Source organism: Amblyomma mixtum, chromosome 1, assembly GCF_055824585.1.
Source record: "Amblyomma mixtum isolate Tamu chromosome 1, ASM5582458v1, whole genome shotgun sequence".
NCBI lineage: Eukaryota > Metazoa > Arthropoda > Arachnida > Ixodida > Ixodidae > Amblyomma > Amblyomma mixtum.
In genome coordinates, this window is record NC_143012.1 from 24,932,800 (window position 1) to 24,951,509 (window position 18,710).

Consider the following 18,710-nt stretch of genomic DNA (forward strand, 5'->3'; position numbering starts at 1 on the left):
GGGAAATGGGTGTATGACTAAACCCTGACTAGACGACAACACATTGTGCTATGGCGCTCTTTGTCCACAGATGCCTTTGAACCCAAATAAAAACAAGAATCATCATCATCGACCCATCGAGTTCCGCCGCTGGTGGAATTAAGGAACTCGCTGCACCGAAGTAACGCAGCATGAATGTCGACTGCCTCTAAGGTCGCAAGTGGCGCGTCGAAAGACGCGCGCAGCCGCAGCAGCGCAGGCCAAAGCACGCGCTGCACGCCCGCTCGTCTCGTGTCGTTCGTGAAGGGTGAACGTTCGCATCTCACGTTGCTCGAGCGCGGCGCGTAGATCATATAATTAGGGAGCGAAGGCACATGAGCGTCGAGGCGGTGCGAGATGAAGAACAAATAAAGCGCCAACAGGTGGCGCAGCAGACGGCACGCATCCAGAGGGCGCGCGGGTTGGTTTGGCGCTTCGCGCGTCGCGCTGTTAAAACTTGAGAAGGCGCACGCGGTCGTCGTCTGCGTCGCAAGATGCATTGCGGAAGGAACGGATCGGAAAGCACCGACAGCGCAGTAGAGGCGAAGATTTAGCTCTCTTTCTTCCTTTCTTTCTCTTTTTCTTTCTTCCTTTTTCGTTGCTTTCATTCTCTTATCTTTTCGTAGGGCAACGTGTGTCGTTGACGCGAGCGCACGAACGGGCATGTTGAGGCTTGCGCCACTTGCGCCCCCTGGTGTATGGTTCTGTGGAGCTCCGGGCGCATGCGTCCATGTGTGCGCGCATGGGCGAGGATAACTGCCGCACTGAATCCTGACGACCAAGTGCCTCCCAGCTCAACGTTCTGTCCGCGGTGGTGCGAACGATAGGAACTTATGTCGCAGCGTTCAGCGGGTAGCAAAGTTGTGAAGGAAGATTTCGGCCCAAGTAAGCAAAAAGAAAGGCAATTCAGCCTGACGACAGGTCACCTGAAAACCGGAAAAGGAGCATAAAAGTACTAAGAGCTACTTCGAAAAGGAGAGTATTCGAAAAGCATCCGAAAAGGGGAGGGAACTCATAAGAGGGGCAAAAAGTATGGAGAAAAGGCTGGCTGTTTCTTCGAGGTGCCCCAGAGAGACGTTCAAGTGATCAGCATTTACAGGGCATCCAGGCGCTGTAAGTGTAAGGAGAAGAGTGTGGATGGGCTGTAGCGCAGACCCTGCGACCTCTGTCCTATCCTTGTTACGCCTGATTACCGGCAATAAAGGCCAGTCAAACACTCCCCCCTCTTGCGCGAAATCCTCAGGCGGAATTGCTCTCCTCAGTATCGGAAACCGTTCACAGCTACCGCTCTAGAATCCAAAATAGAATCGCGTAGCAACCCGATACGAGTGGCCTGAACCTTGCCGTTGTGCTTTTTCTCGTAAAAATACTCCGTCCCAAGCAGTCAACAACTATCTTTTTTTTTTCTGCCTATTTTTCTTCTTTCCAGTCCGCCTGGACAGCAGTACATTCTACAAAGAAAGCAGAAATGCTAAGGCATATGGGCCTCATACCTTCATCACAATTCAAAAGCACTGAAGAGTGTGGGGCAGGGATCTCTACAGCAGCTGGTGTGGAGGTACAAAGGTCGGTGGCATACTTCAAGAACTATAGATGGAACATTTCTGGAGTTTTGATGCAGTTAGCATGCCGTGAACTCTGACAGCGGTGGTGGGACGATGACGAAACTAATCAACAATACCGCACGTCACAATCGTGCATAAACTCGGTATTAAATAGCTTGTGCGCTTGTGTGCGTGCGTGTGTGTGCGCACGCGCGTGTATGTGTGTTGTGTGTGTGTGTGGGGGGGGGGGGGGCAGGGTGCGCGCGTATGTGCAAATAACATTGTTATCGCGAAGTATAATGCGTGTGCTTTTCAACCATCTCGTTGCGCCCACATAATGATTCTTTTATTTAATATGATGGATATTAATGTTTCCTTTTGTTTTTCGTTCCCTTGCGTGTTCACAAAGCTTTCGATAACTCTTTGCACGTTTACGGTTTGCTAGCAAAATACAACTATATATACTGACCTCACAATATCTAATCACTGCCTCGAGTAGTACCTAAGAAGAAAGCCAAGTCACTGAAAACGAGGAAAGCATAGGGGAATATTTATTTTAATTTGTAGCATTGATGAATGGGAAATTAGTAATGTAACCATTTCTTGCATGCAAAATAACTGATTAGAAAGTAGACGTAAAACGAACCGTATGCCATCGGTGGGATCCGAGCTCACGACCTCCGTAAATCGCGTGCGGTATTCTGCCAACTGAGCTACGTCAGCGGCTGTCTAATCTCCTACTTTCAGGCCTATTTATGTTAAATGTACCCTAACCTTGAAAGCGTTCACCAGTGCCATCCTCAACCGTAGCAGCGGACGAATTTCGCAATTCGAGTCGCTATTGAAACATTTCGAATATCTGGGCACCCCCTCTAGTGACATCATTACACAAAGCACGGCTGGACTGTAACAATGCCTTGCTAAGCGTCGTAAACATCCTGTGAGCTTCTTTGTTTTTGTTTTCCCTGAAATCACTGCGTTAGCCGGGGCAACCCTTGGAGTGCTTCTAGAGCACGCAGTCTGAACTATATGTAGGCGGGCATAAGATATGAGCGGAAAAGGTTTGACAGCCGGAACGGGACGCCGCGTATTGCCCAGCGTCGCGACAACGGTGGCAGCGCCCGCGGCAACCTGCCTTTATAGCAACGTGCTGCAACGCTTTCGCAAGGCAGCCGCAACGGTGCGGACGTGTCAACCGGGTCCGTCAACACTGGCTGGCTGCCGAAGCCGTGCCACGTTTTCATGGAGCCGTGATCTCGTTTCCGGTCCTCGAAAGCATCCTGCTTGTACCGTACAGCCTCGCTTCAAGGCACGGCGGAATCCGATTTCTCGCGGTAGCTGGGCGCAAATGGAAACGTACTTCACGGGGCATATGTTCGAAGAACAAGCTGACGCTGCTGCTCCCCACCATGCCAAAATAAGTCCTCGGTCATAAATTTCGCCCATTGGCTGGAGGGAAATGACGTAAGAAGAATGAAGCACTCTCATTGGCTAAACGAAGGTGATGTCACCTGACCGGAAATAACCGCACTTCCGGTAAAGGCATCAACAGCTGATAATGCTATCGCACTGACAACATATCGTGGCATTAGGTGTCCCCGTGGATTTTATTGAAAAACTGGTATAAAGCGGGGTCATGGGCGTGTTTGTGCTGCTTAAAATATGCCGTGTGAATGTCGTTGCCGAAAGACCTCATTGTATGCAACCACGCAGAAAAAATTCCGCACCGGAATTAGTGTTTTTTTTTATTGTCAACAATGTGGTTCGAGGTTATTTGCCCGCGACTGAGTGTATCATGTGCTTTATATATTGCATGTTCTGTTGGCAGATCAACATCTCCTGTCTTCATACACTCTTCTCGTTTTGAGCTGCGCTACATCTTTTGAAGACATGTCACAACTCGCCAAAACAGCCACCCTAGACAATGGGCCGTCGTTTTTCTAAGAGCAGTTTAGGGTGCGAGGGGGGGGGGGGGGGGGGATTTCTCTGCGGCGTCGTTGCCCGTCGTAAATGGAAACTGTGTGGCCGGCGAGTGGCCGCTCTGTACTCTGCGTCCTGCGAAGTCACGTCACCTGGGTCGACCTTCGACTGATCATGTGACCTGTACTGACCACGTGACCTTGCAGTCGACGCCCTCATGACGACGAGGAGGGCGGGAGGAGAGCTTTCAGCCTCACAGTAACGTATTTTTATTATCGGAGAGAGAGAGAGAGAGAAAAGGACGGAAAGGCAGGGAGGTTAACCAGGCGATGCCCAGTTGGCTACCCTACACTTGGGGAGGGGAACAAAGGGGAAAAAAGGAAAAAGAGCGGCAAGGAAATGAGTTGTCTAAGTGTCCAGCGACCACTATGTCACAGAGACAGAGGGCGCGCACTGAAAACTTCAATATTATAGACGGGAATGCAACCCCGAGTCCCTTAAGAAAGTCAGGAGCGCTTTCACCGCTTTCCGTTGTCTGGAAGGTTGTGTCCAAGGCCCCAGAGCAAGCGGAGCAGAGAAGCACTTAGGAGGCCGCGCTCTCGCTCAAAACGAGGGCAGTCACAGAGGAGGTGGCTGATCGTCTCGTCACAACCGCACTGGTCACACGCAGGAGAGTCAGCCATTGCGATGAGATGGCAATAGGCGTTTGTGAACGCCACTCCCAGCCACAGGCGGCACAACAGCGTAGTATCACCGCGGGGGAGGCCGAATGGTATATGATGTTGGAGCAAGAGGTTGAAGTGATGCGAGCGGGGTGACCAACCTCCAGGGGCAGACCACGACGTTACAGTCAGGTTTCGGGCGAGCAGTTATATCGGACATAAGCTTCCCCTGGATTCGAACCCACTCGGCCTGAATTTCACTGCCTTGGAGCGGCTTGAAAATAATACTTGGCACGGTACTGCAAACGGCGAGCTGGGAACTCCGGTGATCACGGCAAGCGGATCGTACGGACGATTATTGTGCGGGTGTCTGTACTCTTCCAAGAGCCTCCGTACGATTCGTCGCTGAAAACATGGCCTCTGTGATATGCGCGACAGCGCCACCGTGTGGAGCCACATGGCAGCCGAGCGCTGCAGATAAGATTGCAGGATTGCAGGTCGGGGTAGGCTCTCAAACTACACTTCTAGCCACTGTACTCAAACCACACGGTTCGCGGCTTGAGGAGACGCGAGGGAGTGTTAGTGTGACATACATTAGCGTTCTCTGTTTTCCCCGTAGAATAGCATGCCGCGTCCAGAGTAATGCAAACCTTCGTAGGCGTTCCCCTTGAGCAACCGCGCTAGGCGCATCCGGCCGCCTTAGGAACGCATTTAGGGAGGACAGACGAATGCTCCTGAACGAGGATATTGAGTGAGCGCTAAGCTGCAGTGTAGACGACTGTTTGATTGGCTACCATTCCTTTCGATCGCAAGTTCCTGAGCTTTAAGAAACGTCTGCTGCACGTCCGCCGACAGTGAAACGAGCCTCTCTGTTCATAACTTTAGCTGAAAAGGACGAGGACTACAGAAAGAACAATCCCAAAAATCAACGCTTTGGATGAAGTAACTGCGCGACGCCAAGGAGAAAATATGCCCGCTGGCGGTTCAGGGTACGCCTCATGTGGGGGACGACACGTCAGAAGAGAACTTTCGTGTTACGTCCGCCATCTGCAGTGTTCTTTTTTTTTTCTTTAGAGAGAACAATAGCTACCTGATGAATCGCCCTCGATGTATAGACCCCGTCTGCGCTTTGCGTCGTGGTGTGTCGTAGCCGAAAACTTCCACGCTGCCTAAGTTGTGTCTTAGCCGCGAGGCAGACGTATGTTCGGAGTAAGCTCGCGAGTAATAGAGGCTCTGAAAAGACACAAGCGCACAGGTCTTTTGCCTGCTTTGAGTTAACTTGTATGCAGGTCTGCATAGTTAAGTGCGCCACCTGTGGTCACGTGGTCCAGGTGAGCCACGGAGTGCGCGCACCCAAAGGAGGTAGGGGGGGGGGGGGGGTAATATACGAAACAAAATGTTTTCTGGGGACATTTCTGTCCCAATTCATTGCAGTGCGGAGCATTAAGCTGCGTCAAATTGGCGAGCTCTGTGAAGAGGTTCTGATCACCGCAGCGAACTGGATCGAAGCCGACACGACTAATGAGGACGGCGTTTAAAGCGCCCACAGCGGAGTCGAAGCATTTTCAAACTTCCTTTGTCTGGCTCTGCTACCGTAACTGCCTTCATCCCACCTCACGGCGAACGCGGCCTGACTGAGCGTGTTCACCTCGTGCCGGCACGAAGCGCACCTCACGCCGCTGTTTCGCAGGCGCGCCGGCCAAGTTTGTTTGCGCAGAGAGCGAACAGGCAGCCCCCCGTGCACGCACACGGGCTGGCTGCTGGCTGACGTGTACTCGGGACCAAGCGTCCGAAGCAGCGAAACCCCGCTATGCTCGCTCGCTCGCCGCGTCGACCTGGAAATAAACAGCTGCTCGGGGCCGCGCTGTTGACGGCTCCCAGGAGGATCGGCTGCTACCCCCCTCTCTCCGTTCTTCGACCAACTGTTCCCGCCGGGTTACCTCTCCTCTTTACTCCGTCTCGCTCGTCCTTGCATAGTAGCCAGGTGACTAAGCCTTTCTGCTGCCAAGATCGATCGCGCTGTCTCGTTTGCGTAAACGCCGGGAAGATTTTGCCGTGGGAGGCCGATGAGAAGAGAAATCCACATGTCGCTGCCCTAACAAGCACGTTCGTCGGGACATCTGACACGTCTTCTCGAAATCGATACCGAGCATCGCCGATTGCCGGCCCACCGCTGTTGCTGGCTAAACACATTAAGTCGCTATTCACTGCACTGCAGTAATAGACGGTCTTTTGGAAGAGATCATTCCAGGTATGAAAACCTAAGCAAGTTACTGATAGTCGGCAGAACATCGTAAAACGTCTTGAGAGTATTGGCAGTACTATTGCTTGATGTTCACATTTCGATGAATTTAAGTTTCTCCTTCGGTACAGACAGTCTCAATTTTGCAGCGCAAAAAGTCGGGATAGAAAAGATGAAACAAAAAATCACTTGGCTATGACGGCGCTGTTCTTACTGTCTTCCGTCTCTCATGTTGTGCCAGTTTCTTGCCGTGCCCTAATTGATTGATTGATTGATTGATTGATTGATTGATTGATTGATTGATTGATTGATTGATTGATTGATTGATTGATTGATTGATTGATTGATTGATTGATTGATTGATTGATTGATTGATTGCGAGAGCAACAGTGTGTGGTGTACAGGAACTCCGCTAGAAATGATTCGACTCCCTTGAGTTGCTCTTTGAGGCGCATGTCTCAAGAGAGCGGGTGCTGTACCCTATCGAAATGTGGCCGCCGTGGTCAGTATCGATCCCACGACCTCAAGCTCAGGAGTCGAAGACCACAGACTCAAAGTCACCACGTGCCGATTTACTTTGAGTTGTGAACATTCGTCAATATAAAAACTGTATATAGTTCAATGGAGGGCGCGACAATCGCAACTGGATCACTGGACCGAGACATAGTGGTCGGGAGAAGATACCGTTGTGGTTGCTACCCCATGGTTTCCCCATGGGGAAAAAAGCGAGCTCTTCAATCTGATATTCCACATCACTATGACGTCACTTAACTTCTCGGTAGCACCTCCAAGGCCAGATTCGACCACGGTGCCGCCTCCATCAGGCACGAAGCCAAATGTTACGAACATTCTGCGGACATTGGCGATGAAAATCACGCTCGACTTAGTTCCCGCACACCGAGACTTGAGCGACCAGATGTCTCCACCATCCCACCTTCTTAGCTCATTTCACGGAGCCATTGGTTCCCTTAGTCAACACGTACATGGGCGGTTAGTTTGCTTGGTCACCTCCCAACTTTGAAGCGCTCCTCTTATATGGGCGCTTGCCAACGACGGGCACTTGCCCAGCGAATGCAGATGTCCTAATTACACGCATTTTCTACGTTAAAACTTTATCGCCACCATGAGCCAAGCGCAATCCAGCACCGAACATAAAGGTTACTTCAACGGCACCTAGAGCAGTGTCATTGCTCAAATGACAGACACGCTACGGTATATGACAGCAGGACCGTTTAATATACAGGTTTTAACCTTCAATGCCGCGACTGAAGTAGCTTCAAAATCTCTTTTCAATATCTTTTGCTATATTTTTTACTATATTTAAGCCTCGGGCGTCGGTTTCTATCGTCAGTCGAGTCACAACGATGCCGCCGCTCCCTTCTTACAACGAGCTCTCGCTCTTCCCGTCCAGCAAAGATCGCATCGGCAGCGGCTGTCACTTTTTATAGACCGAAAAAAAAGGATACACGAAGGACGCGTAACACGGCTTTCACTCACCTCGGGCCGACAGCGGTGACAACGGCGTTTTATTCCTCACCGATCGCTGCCCCTCTCTCGAGGCTGTCAGGCGCCGAGGAAAGAGAGAGCGGCGACCGCTCAACACACGCGCACTCGCTACAGCTCCAGTCAAGCTCCCGTCAGGTCACCACCGACGACAACTCACTTCCACTGAAGCAGCGGCACAGCAATCTCCGGAGTGTCGTCGCAAGAAGACGTGCAATACCAATCGAAGAAGACGACGACAAAACGCGCGAACCAACTAGCTTCTTGTTGCTTCTACACAGCCTCCAGTCGAAAGAAGTACCACGTCACCACCGTCACAGCCACGCGGAGTCGACATCGCAAAACCTGTTCCCATCAGCGGATGGTGATGGGGATGTCCGGAGACAGGGATGAAGGTGTAGGCGTGTTGTTACAGGTTACCTTCGGCGGTGATGGTTGCGACTGATTGTCACTCACGAGGCTTAGCACGCATCCGTCGACGTATCCAGTGCAACTCGTACGTACCACCGGAGGCCCCATGGGGCCGCTTACGCGTATGTCCACCCCTTCTTTCTCGCTCCGTCACCTTCTACTGCCTTCGCGGTTGATTTCTTCGCCACTCCTGTTCGACGCAGTGGTAGTCAGCGGCGTGAAAGTTGAGCGCGGCGCTGCGGGCCCGACGCTCTCCTGCCCCTGTCCGGCCGCGCACCGTTAGGCACGGCAGGAAAGAAGACGCAATCCTTCTTTGAAGAAGATGAGTAAGAAGATGGGGAGCCGCAGAGCAGCCGCTACGCGTTGCCCCTTCGTCAGGAGAAAGCGCATGAGCGAAGAAAAACGACTGGGTGCGCTCTCCTCTCTGCTAGCGCAAGTTTTGGCGAGGGTGCCGTCGCAGCAGCGAGTTCGGAAGGGAGGAGGAGTGGGGGGTGAAGGGAAGGGATGACCTCCATGGATTTAAAATTACCTCGCGGCCCGACCGACTTTTTGGCAGGAACCACCGCGCAACGGAAGCCGCGTCTCCCTCCACCCGTCCCGAACAAACGCTCTCTTCTCCATCTCCTCCAGAGTGGCCGCGATGACTGCGAGGGAGCGCGCGGTGTGCGCCGCTGCCGTTAGTTTTGTTGGAAGACTCGCTCAGAATCCGCGGCAGCCACCGACCGGAGTCTTAGGCCCGCGTTTTTCTTTTGGGGCCGCGAGCCGGTGGGACAGTGCCCTTCGCCACCCTCGACCTGCTTCGCCCTCCGCACCCTTTTCCAGAAGACTCTCCCCCCCTTCGTAGTCGTCGTCGCCGCTTCTGGTCGCCGTCGCCATACTCTTCTTCTTGTTCTTGTCGTTGCTCTTGAGCATCTTACTTCTTCGAAGAAAAAAGAAAAGAAGGGAAATGAGAGAAAGGCGTTTGAAAACGGTGGCCCCGCGCCGCAAGCCCTTCTCGGAACGCGTCGAAGGCGTCTTGGCTCCGACTCCTTGTTCAGTGCCTGTCACCGCGTTTCCGCCGCCGCTAACCCACTTTGTTCTGCGTGATCGAGAGGGTAGTCGCCTCCCCTTCGGGCACCCAACTCTTAAACACGAGCTGAGTTTCTGGTCGGGACGTTTCTCCGCGAGGAATTCTACTCCTCGATGTTTGGTGAAGTTGAGTTAAACCTCCAACATGCATGCTGTCGCATCTAACGTGTAGCAGGCAGCTCCTAAGCGTAGTCTTCCCCTTTTGTTGCTCAAAAAGGAAATAAACAAAAAGAATGTTCCCTGCAGCCTTCACCTGTAGAATGAATTCTGTGGAACCTTCCGCGACGAGTTCTTATTTAAGCTTTCCTAATCGAAATTTAAATTCCTGTGGCCTGTAATTAAAAGTCGAAAAGAAATTTTTTCAGCTCATTTTGTATGCATTCTACAATCAAGTGTTCCTGTTGGACAAGTGCTATAGAACCGAGCTCAGGAAGCAAGTTTGTTTTACTCATCTAAGATGGCAATATCATGAACCGCGTTTATTTTTACCCTGGTCTACACGCCTCTGAATACAGAACACTGAAACTGTGGATCTAATAAACGTCAGGGTGATGCAAAGGACTGCCCCGACGGAGATCACTAAGTTTTAGCAAAATTCTGTTTTCTAGGTATCTATAACGAGAGTATTAGAAAAATAACTTGATAGTGATATCGCTCATTAAACTGAAATGTTGTTCAAAAAGGTTTCCAGCTTTCTTTTTGCTTTTTTTTTTTTCGGGGCCAACGTTTGAACAGCACGAAAGCCCCGCCGGCGAAAGTAAAGGCGTCACAGTCTTTGAGCTTGCTTCACCTTTTGCGCGCTTGCAATGCGGCAGAGCACGCTTTCGTGAAAAACAGCCTTGGGGTGTCTGCCGGCCATCTGCTGTGCGGAGCATATTTAGCGGAGTTTACTGCATTCTTCCTCGGCCAGCTTACCACAGCGAGCTTTGGCACTGAAAAGGAGCGCCTTTTGTCAAACGGAATTTTCTCCAACAGGAAAACGGCAAAGCGGGAGTTTGCGGGGACACAGTGGACTTGGCTGACTCAGCAAAGGGATACTTAGATAACATCTGGAGAGTCACTTTTCCCGCAGTAGAGGCAATCCGACTGACCATGATGAGCATGTTAAAGAGGCACCGTTATCGCTATTACGCTTAGCACCAAATACAGGTCACATGGCATAAATCGCTCTCTGGGAGTAAGGAAGACAAGAATAGACACCATTACTGGTAAATAATGCTATCTCTCTTATTTTCTTCAATATACATTATTTTTTTCAAAGCACCAAATAGCCCCACGATCAGTGGCGGTCCTAGGGTGGAGAAGCCTTTGCACATCTTCCCGAACGACCGTTTTCGGGCTCTCATATGGCGAGATGCGATTTTTGACATAAAACTGGTGAGCTTTTTCGTCCGTGATTCCTCAAGTAGTCCCCTACTTTGTACGTTCACAGTGTTAGCGGCTGTCTTATTTCACACAATTGTGCGTTCTACAGGCTGGTGGCTATATGAGTACAATTCATAGCGACTGTCCAGGTATAGTGGTCGTGCCGTGGCCCCACCATTGCCTTTGCGGTGGCGGTGCCATTCACCTGCGGTGGCCAGCAACCTGGTCGGAGCAGCAAGGAGCCACCCATTCATGTCTTTATGCTACCATGGGAGACAGTGACGCCAGCAAGGGGATCATCCCTTTTGTTGGCCTGACAAGGAGCGCCAACCAGCCGCCTTGTCGGAGGGGACCGAGGGCGGAACAAAGCCCCTTCCCCGAACTGAGCAATGAAGGCCGCTCACCACACTCGTGGAATGCCCCGGCAGCTGCTTTGACCTTCTTGACACGCCGTGGCGGGATATCTCAGCCGACTTCCTGTTTTCCCCCTTGTATTGAAATGAATATTCCTCAGGTAACCATTAATATTCAAAGCATGAGTTATGGTATAACATCTATATCGTTCGCCATTTATTTTTCAACAATGAAACGCACAGAAACTGTTGTATAAATAAGAATGTAAATAAGATCGTTGTTCTATTTCTTTTTTTGGTATACGGAAGTCCCCCCCCCCCCCCCCCCCCCCAGAACCAATCTCTGGGACCGCCACTGCCTACTATCCCACTTATTCAACCTCCAGCTCTGTCAACACCTTTCCTTGGGTCATTAACCCCCCCCCCCCCCCCCCCCAACACTTCATCTCCTATTTCTACCAACCAGGCGTGCCTTGCTGGTGCCAGTCCAACGGAACGATCAGTTAGTTCTAGTCCATCAAGCCACTGGCCTGCTTAGCGCTTAATATCGTATTAGAAATGAAATGATTTTCCTTCTATTTCTTCATTTGTAGACTTCGGTACATTTTGTATAGTCGGCTTTTAATCGAGCTTGCCTTTCGTGCGTGGCCGTTAGGCTAAAGGTTGATTTGAATTGATTGATTGATTGATTGATTGATTGATTGATTGATTGATTGATTGATTGATTGATTGATTGATTGATTGATTGATTGATTGATTCGTCTTAGTAAGAAAGCACTACATTACTAGTAATCCTGAAAAAGAAGATATTTGTATGAAGCCGCACAGACACCTGCAGAAATAAAACAACTATTGCCGCGACTGGGTTTCGAATCCGCGGCGGCGCCAACAGATCAGTTTCGCTGGCCACTGCACGCTTCGATCACGCCTGGTATTAAACTGCCACACTTTTGCGCTGTGCATTTCACGTCGTTATCTTCATTAACTTCCATCCGTGCACCAGAAGCACTATTAGCCACTTAACCCGCAAGATCTGCAGGTGGACGTGAAGCCTCTGAGAAAGTCTCTGAGACAGCCACGAAAAGAAAGGAAACGCGCATAACTGGGTCACTGGGTCAGCGGACACCTCAATCGCGCTTGAAGTTACGTGGCGGTAGTTCCTGCAAAAAAAAACGTGCTTTCGCACAATATTCCGTGCTTAGCAACGCTAAACCACCGGCCACAATTTTTAAGTTTGTCGTTGTTGCGGTCTCTTCGCTTGGAACACGTGACGATCCACATGGTTGATGCGAACGCGATCAGTGCGAATACATGTGCCTTTCGCATCGTCTCAGCGGCGCCTCTTTGAAGTGGCGCAAGCGATGCGTGGCCATGTTCTCCGAACGGCCTCGGCTCCGAACGAGCGCCCGTCCCAAGGCAGCAGCGATCCAAGGCAGCCGCAGGTTTGAACGCGCGTTATAGCGATGTCCTATGCGGCGCGGCTAAATTCAGTATTGAACAGCCTTGCCTGTCTGGAGGCTGCACGGACAGCCTTCCGGCGTCTCCGCTCCACTGGGTGCCCCGACAGCGGCTACCCAGGTCCCCCAACCCCTTTTCCGTTGCATCTAGAGGTGCAACACTGTTGCGGTACTGTTTTGTTTTGTTTTTTTATCACTGCTCTTGGTTACCTTCGCTTGCGCGTGTCTTAGCGTTTTTTGTTCGCCGCCTGGGGAACATTGTCTTGCTAGGATCGCTAGAAGCGACTATAGTCAAATACAACTCAATAAAGGCGCCGGAAATGCCCCTTAAAAGGGCTGTGAAAGGGGGTCTCAACAAAGATGCGATACGCCTAGTATGCTAAAAGACGCAGAGTCACAAATATCCTCCAGCAAAAAAATTTTTTGATGCCGTTTGTGGAAGCTGAGTTATTTGTAGTCAAAATTTGAAATTCCGCGCCTTCGCGCCTTTCCCTCTCCTCTCGACACTTTTCGCACTTTTTGCTGAAATGTCGGTTCGCCAGCTCCACGCACTCGGCCTGGCACGGCGAACCAATGATGGCATTCCGCTGCTGACGTAAAGAGAGCTACGTGACGCAATGCGCGCGGATTCGGGCGAAAGATCGCCACCGCTGGTCGCCCCGAGGTGCGGAAGTTCTTAAAATTGCATTGTAAATTATCGGCTCGCTTGTGAGATGAACGCTCGGTGAGATGAACGCTGGGTGGCCTGTACTCTACGTAATGCTAGTATTTTATAGCCAACCTCAAACACCCTTTTCAGGGACCGAGGTTGGCTATAAAATGCTTGCATTATGTATAGAGTACTGGCCACCGAGCGTTCATTCCGCGTGCAAGACCCCAAAAGCGAGCCGATAATTTATAATACAATTTTAAGAACTTCCACGCCTCGCGGCGACCAGCGGTGCTGAGCTTTCGTCCGAATCCGCGCGCATTGCGTCATGTAGCGCTCTTTACGTCAGCAACGGAATGCCATCATTGGTTCGCCGTGCCAGCGCCGTCGACACCAAACCAGTTTAGGAGGCGTTGGCTCCGGCCCCTGGGGAATTCCCACGCTCGTCGGCGGTCACAGCGGAGGGGCCGAGTGCGTGGAGCCGGCGGACCGTCATTTCAGCGTGCAAAAAGTGACGACAGGGAAATGCACGAAAACGCGGAAATTCAAATTTTGACTACAAATAAGTCAGCTTCCACAAAACGCATCAAAATTTTTCTGCTGGAGGGTATTTGTGACGCTGCGTCCTTGTGTTTCTGAGCGATGCATCCCCTTCCCCCCTCCTTTCGGCTTTTTTTTTTGGCTTATGCTGTTTACTCACCGAATTGATGTATTAAAATGTAAAAATGAAAGTAAGAATAATGTCGGTTTATTCTCGAAAAGATTGATGTACATTGTCGCGGCTGTTTCATAGGAAGCAGAAGCTATTGCAGAAAAGTCACTCTTCTTCACCATCGCAGGACGCATGGCACTCATTTTAATTGTATGCGCAGTTCACCCTGTTAAACGTACAGTCGCCGGTAAAAAAGATTAGCACAGATCACTGGCGATCAGAATTCGTTTATCTCACCACGCGGCGCGGCGGTACGCAGACCTGCCTATCGGGCCGTTTCCATGTTTCCAGCGTAGGGGGGGACGGCATGAAGTAAGCTTTATCAAGCGTGCACCGCCCGAGCGTTGAAGTGCCGTCCCTACGTGACTGTGCTTGCGGCATTTATTTTGGCTCGGTTATCATGAGCAAAGATGGCCTCTTTTTATTACTGTTTTTTTTATGTCCGCGATGGTTTGTCAAAAGGAACTCGCGGGAACAATAGACGATAGCGCTGCTTTTAGCCAGTAATTTTGCTGTCCGTGGCAGTCCGCTTAACCCCCCTAATACCGTAGAATGGGAACGGCCCGGCACTCTCGTTATCAGCCTCTTCGCCACCCGCAGCGCCACGCGTTGTCATTCCGGCGCTCCGGTGTTCCGTCATGTGTGCTAATCTTTTTTACCCGCGACTGTACCTTTTCACGTCAGCCTACTTTTTCATCCTTTGCGTTGTCCTTAAATGATCGCAGACTGTCACGGAAATAAAAAGTGTTTTTTTTTTTTTTTAAAGTGCCTCTGCGGCCAGCTACAGGTTCACATGTATAGGGTAGAAGTTTTGACAAATGCCATTCGTTTGAAGTTGCTGACTTTGTTGTAGAGCCTAAGTTTTAGTGTTGCTGTATACCGTGTGAAAATACTGTAAATACTGCGATTTCTCGCACGCATTTTTTTTTTTTGTGAGAAAATAAATGTTCGTTACGAATCAAGTCCATGGACTCCTGCGCGCACTCATATTTTTATGTAGGCATTACAATGAACGAAACAACTAACCCTTCGGCTTTGTTAAAGCAGAAAAATGACTAAGATATTATTTGGGCGCAGGCTCTATTTCTTTTCATTTTTTTTTTTTACCGGTGGCGTACAACACCCCCGAAAAATATTTTTGGCTACGCCACTAAAATGACGCGTATGCTATCAGTATGTAGCGGCGTAGTATGTCGTGCAGTGTAACCTAGATAGTAATTGGTGAATAGTAACCTGTAATGTGACCAGAAATTCTGATTGTAATCGACGACCATGGTCGGTACTGTGATTGTGGATTGGTAATCGGCGAGAATTGAGAAACTAAAGGAATAAAAAGAGGAAAAACAAGTAAGAGAAGGCAGCATCGCGTCTACTCTTAAGGCGAAGCTTAAGCGTCCTCCTAATTTTAAAAGCAGTTGATTCATGCGCACTTCAAGCGAACAGTGTTGTTTCCAATAAGATATGAGTAGCAAAACGTTGTCGGAAGGTACTTAATCAATAAAATGGCTTTGTCACTTAAACTGTCGTCATAACTGGGACGCTCTTCGCAAACAGAGTACAGAGGCCAAAACACATGCCTAGAACAACCAAACTGTGTGTTCCGGAGCTCCCAAAGCCGCTGCGACCAAGAAGGCAAAAAATTACGATGGAAATCTATGAGTTTAACTGCACATGTTTACATCCAGACAATCTTTAACCAAGCCTTACCGCTAGCTATCGCGTGTTACGCCCGAAACATGCTCAGAACGTGTTCTAGACATGCGTTTTGCCCTTTGTACATAACATGCATAAATTTGTCTGGCGAAGCTAACCTCTTATTTTCCAGTTTGCTATTGGAATCGCACGCGCCTACAAATACGTCCCGGATTGCCTGCGCCGAATACCAGCGGCGCTGACCTTGCAGGAAGTGATAGAGTGAACAAACTTTAATTCGAAAAGGTTAACATCGACCGCAGGTTTCATTTCCCTTTCGTGACTTTATTTCTCTTTACGCTTTTGTTGTGTGTGTGTTTTCTTGTTTGTTCTTTTTTTTTAATTCTTTTTTCCCCCCCCAATGTGAGTCATGATGAATGTACTACTCCCCCCCCCTTCTGTAATACCCCCTCCCAGGGGCCTTTAAGGGTCTAATAAATGATGATGATGATGATGATGATGATGAGGTGAATGGAGTTTTCAGTCTAGTACTCCACAGGCCACGGCAGCCGTACATGTTCGCAGGAGCAAGCAGGGTCAAGCCGCGCTAGGATTCCAACGAGGGATCGGCCAGCCGTATCTTCCACAGGTGAAGTTAGGTTCGAGGATGGCGTCAGCGACAGGGACATTCGGGCGTTGCCACATGGTTTATTGGTTTGTTAGGGTTTAACGTCCCAAAGCGACTCAAGCTATGAGGGACGCCGTAGTGGAGGGCTCCGAAAATTTCGACCACCTGGGGTTCTTTAACGCTCACTGACATCGCAGAGTACACTGGCCTCTAGAATTTTGCCTCCATAGAAATTCGGCCGCCACGGCCGGGGTCGAACCTGTGTCGTTTGGGCCAGCAGCCGAGCGCCGTAACCACTGAGCCACCGCGGCGGGGCCGTTGGCACATGGCGTGACGAAGGTGTGAGGTGAAAGAAGAAAAAACGCACCGAGAAAGCGGCACGTGCCTCTAAGGCTAAGGAGGAAAGGCGGGCAAAGGCCACTCAAAACACCTGGCCGAGATCAAGTGCGGCTGCCAACCAAAAAAGGAGTAACAGAAAGGAGTAACAAGGGAGTAAGTTGTCTTCTAGGGCACAGTGTGCTCGAGGACAGGTTACTCCCTTTTACTCCAATATAGGCGTATTATTGTTTATAGTGTACACCCTAAACAAAAAGGAGTAAAAAGGGAGTAAGCTGTTTTATAGCACACTCCTTTTTATGAAACAGAGGGCGCTGTAGGACAGCTTACTCCCTTTTACTCCAATATAGGCGTATTATTGTTTATAGTGTACACCCTAAACAAAAAGGAGTAAAAAGGGAGTAAGCTGTTTTATAGCACACTCCTTTTTATGAAACAGAGGGCGCTGTAGGACAGCTTACTCCCTTTTACTCCAATATAGGCGTATTATTGTTTATAGTGTACACCCTAAACAAAAAGGAGTAAAAAGGGAGTAAGCTGTTTTATAGCACACTCCTTTTTATGAAACAGAGGGCGCTGTAGGACAGGTTACTCCCTTTTACTCCAATATAGGCGTATTATTGTTTATAGTGTACACCCTAAACAAAAAGGAGTAAAAAGGGAGTAAGCTGTTTTATAGCACACTCCTTTTTATGAAACAGAGGGCGCTGTAGGACAGGTTACTCCCTTTTACTCCAATATAGGCGTATTATTGTTTATAGTGTACACCCTAAACAAAAAGGAGTAAAAAGGGAGTAAGCTGTTTTATAGCACACTCCTTTTTATGAAACAGAGGGCGCTGTAGGACAGGTTACTCCCTTTTACTCCAATATAGGCGTATTATTGTTTATAGTGTACACCCTAAACAAAAAGGAGTAAAAAGGGAGTAAGCTGTTTTATAGCACACTCCTTTTTATGAAACAGAGGGCGCTGTAGGACAGGTTACTCCCTTTTACTCCAATATAGGCGTATTATTGTTTATAGTGTACACCCTAAACAAAAAGGAGTAAAAAGGGAGTAAGCTGTTTTATAGCACACTCCTTTTTATGAAACAGAGGGCGCTGTAGGACAGGTTACTCCCTTTTACTCCAATATAGGCGTATTATTGTTTATAGTGTACACCCTAAACAAAAAGGAGTAAAAAGGGAGTAAGCTGTTTTATAGCACACTCCTTTTTATGAAACAGAGGGCGCTGTAGGACAGCTTACTCCCTTTTACTCCAATATAGGCGTATTATTGTTTATAGTGTACACCCTAAACAAAAAGGAGTAAAAAGGGAGTAAGCTGTTTTATAGCACACTCCTTTTTATGAAACAAAGGGCGCTGTAGGACAGGTTACTCCCTTTTACTCCAATATAGGCGTATTATTGTTTATAGTGTACACCCTAAACAAAAAGGAGTAAAAAGGGAGTAAGCTGTTTTATAGCACACTCCTTTTTATGAAACAGAGGGCGCTGTAGGACAGGTTACTCCCTTTTACTCCAATATAGGCGTATTATTGTTTATAGTGTACACCCTAAACAAAAAGGAGTAAAAAGGGAGTAAGCTGTTTTATAGCACACTCCTTTTTATGAAACAGAGGGCGCTGTAGGACAGCTTACTCCCTTTTACTCCAATATAGGCGTATTATTGTTTATAGTGTACACCCTAAACAAAAAGGAGTAAAAAGGGAGTAAGCTGTTTTATAGCACACTCCTTTTTATGAAACAGAGGGCGCTGTAGGACAGCTTACTCCCTTTTACTCCAATATAGGCGTATTATTGTTTATAGTGTACACCCTAAACAAAAAGGAGTAAAAAGGGAGTAAGCTGTTTTATAGCACACTCCTTTTTATGAAACAGAGGGCGCTGTAGGACAGCTTACTCCCTTTTACTCCAATATAGGCGTATTATTGTTTATAGTGTACACCCTAAACAAAAAGGAGTAAAAAGGGAGTAAGCTGTTTTATAGCACACTCATTTTTATGAAACAGAGGGCGCTGTAGGACAGCTTACTCCCTTTTTACTCCCATATAGGCGCATTCTTGTTTAAAGTGTAGCGTATGCCACGAACTCTGTCCAGAGAGTGGGTATTCTAAGGATGTTGTCAGAACTATGTTTGTAGAGCACCCGACGTGTCACATAAGGGGTCGCCAATTTGTGTGTACAGTTCACAGAAAAACATGCCTGGTG

The 18,710-nt window shown here is 49.1% G+C and overlaps 1 protein-coding gene across 2 annotated transcripts in view; it reads right to left on the minus strand.

Moving 5' to 3' along the window:
* The window catches only part of LOC149365772 (uncharacterized), a 64,803-nt gene extending 56,042 nt beyond the window's left edge, over positions 1-8,761 (minus strand). Inside the window, exon 1 of one of the 2 annotated variants that reach the window (XM_089545943.1) lies at positions 7,884-8,761. The gene's annotated coding sequence lies outside the window, so the exon portion shown is untranslated. The remainder of the gene's footprint in view (positions 1-7,883) is intronic. The other variant, XM_089545970.1, reaches the window with a different exon arrangement.
* Positions 8,762-18,710: the final 9,949 nt, after the last annotated feature.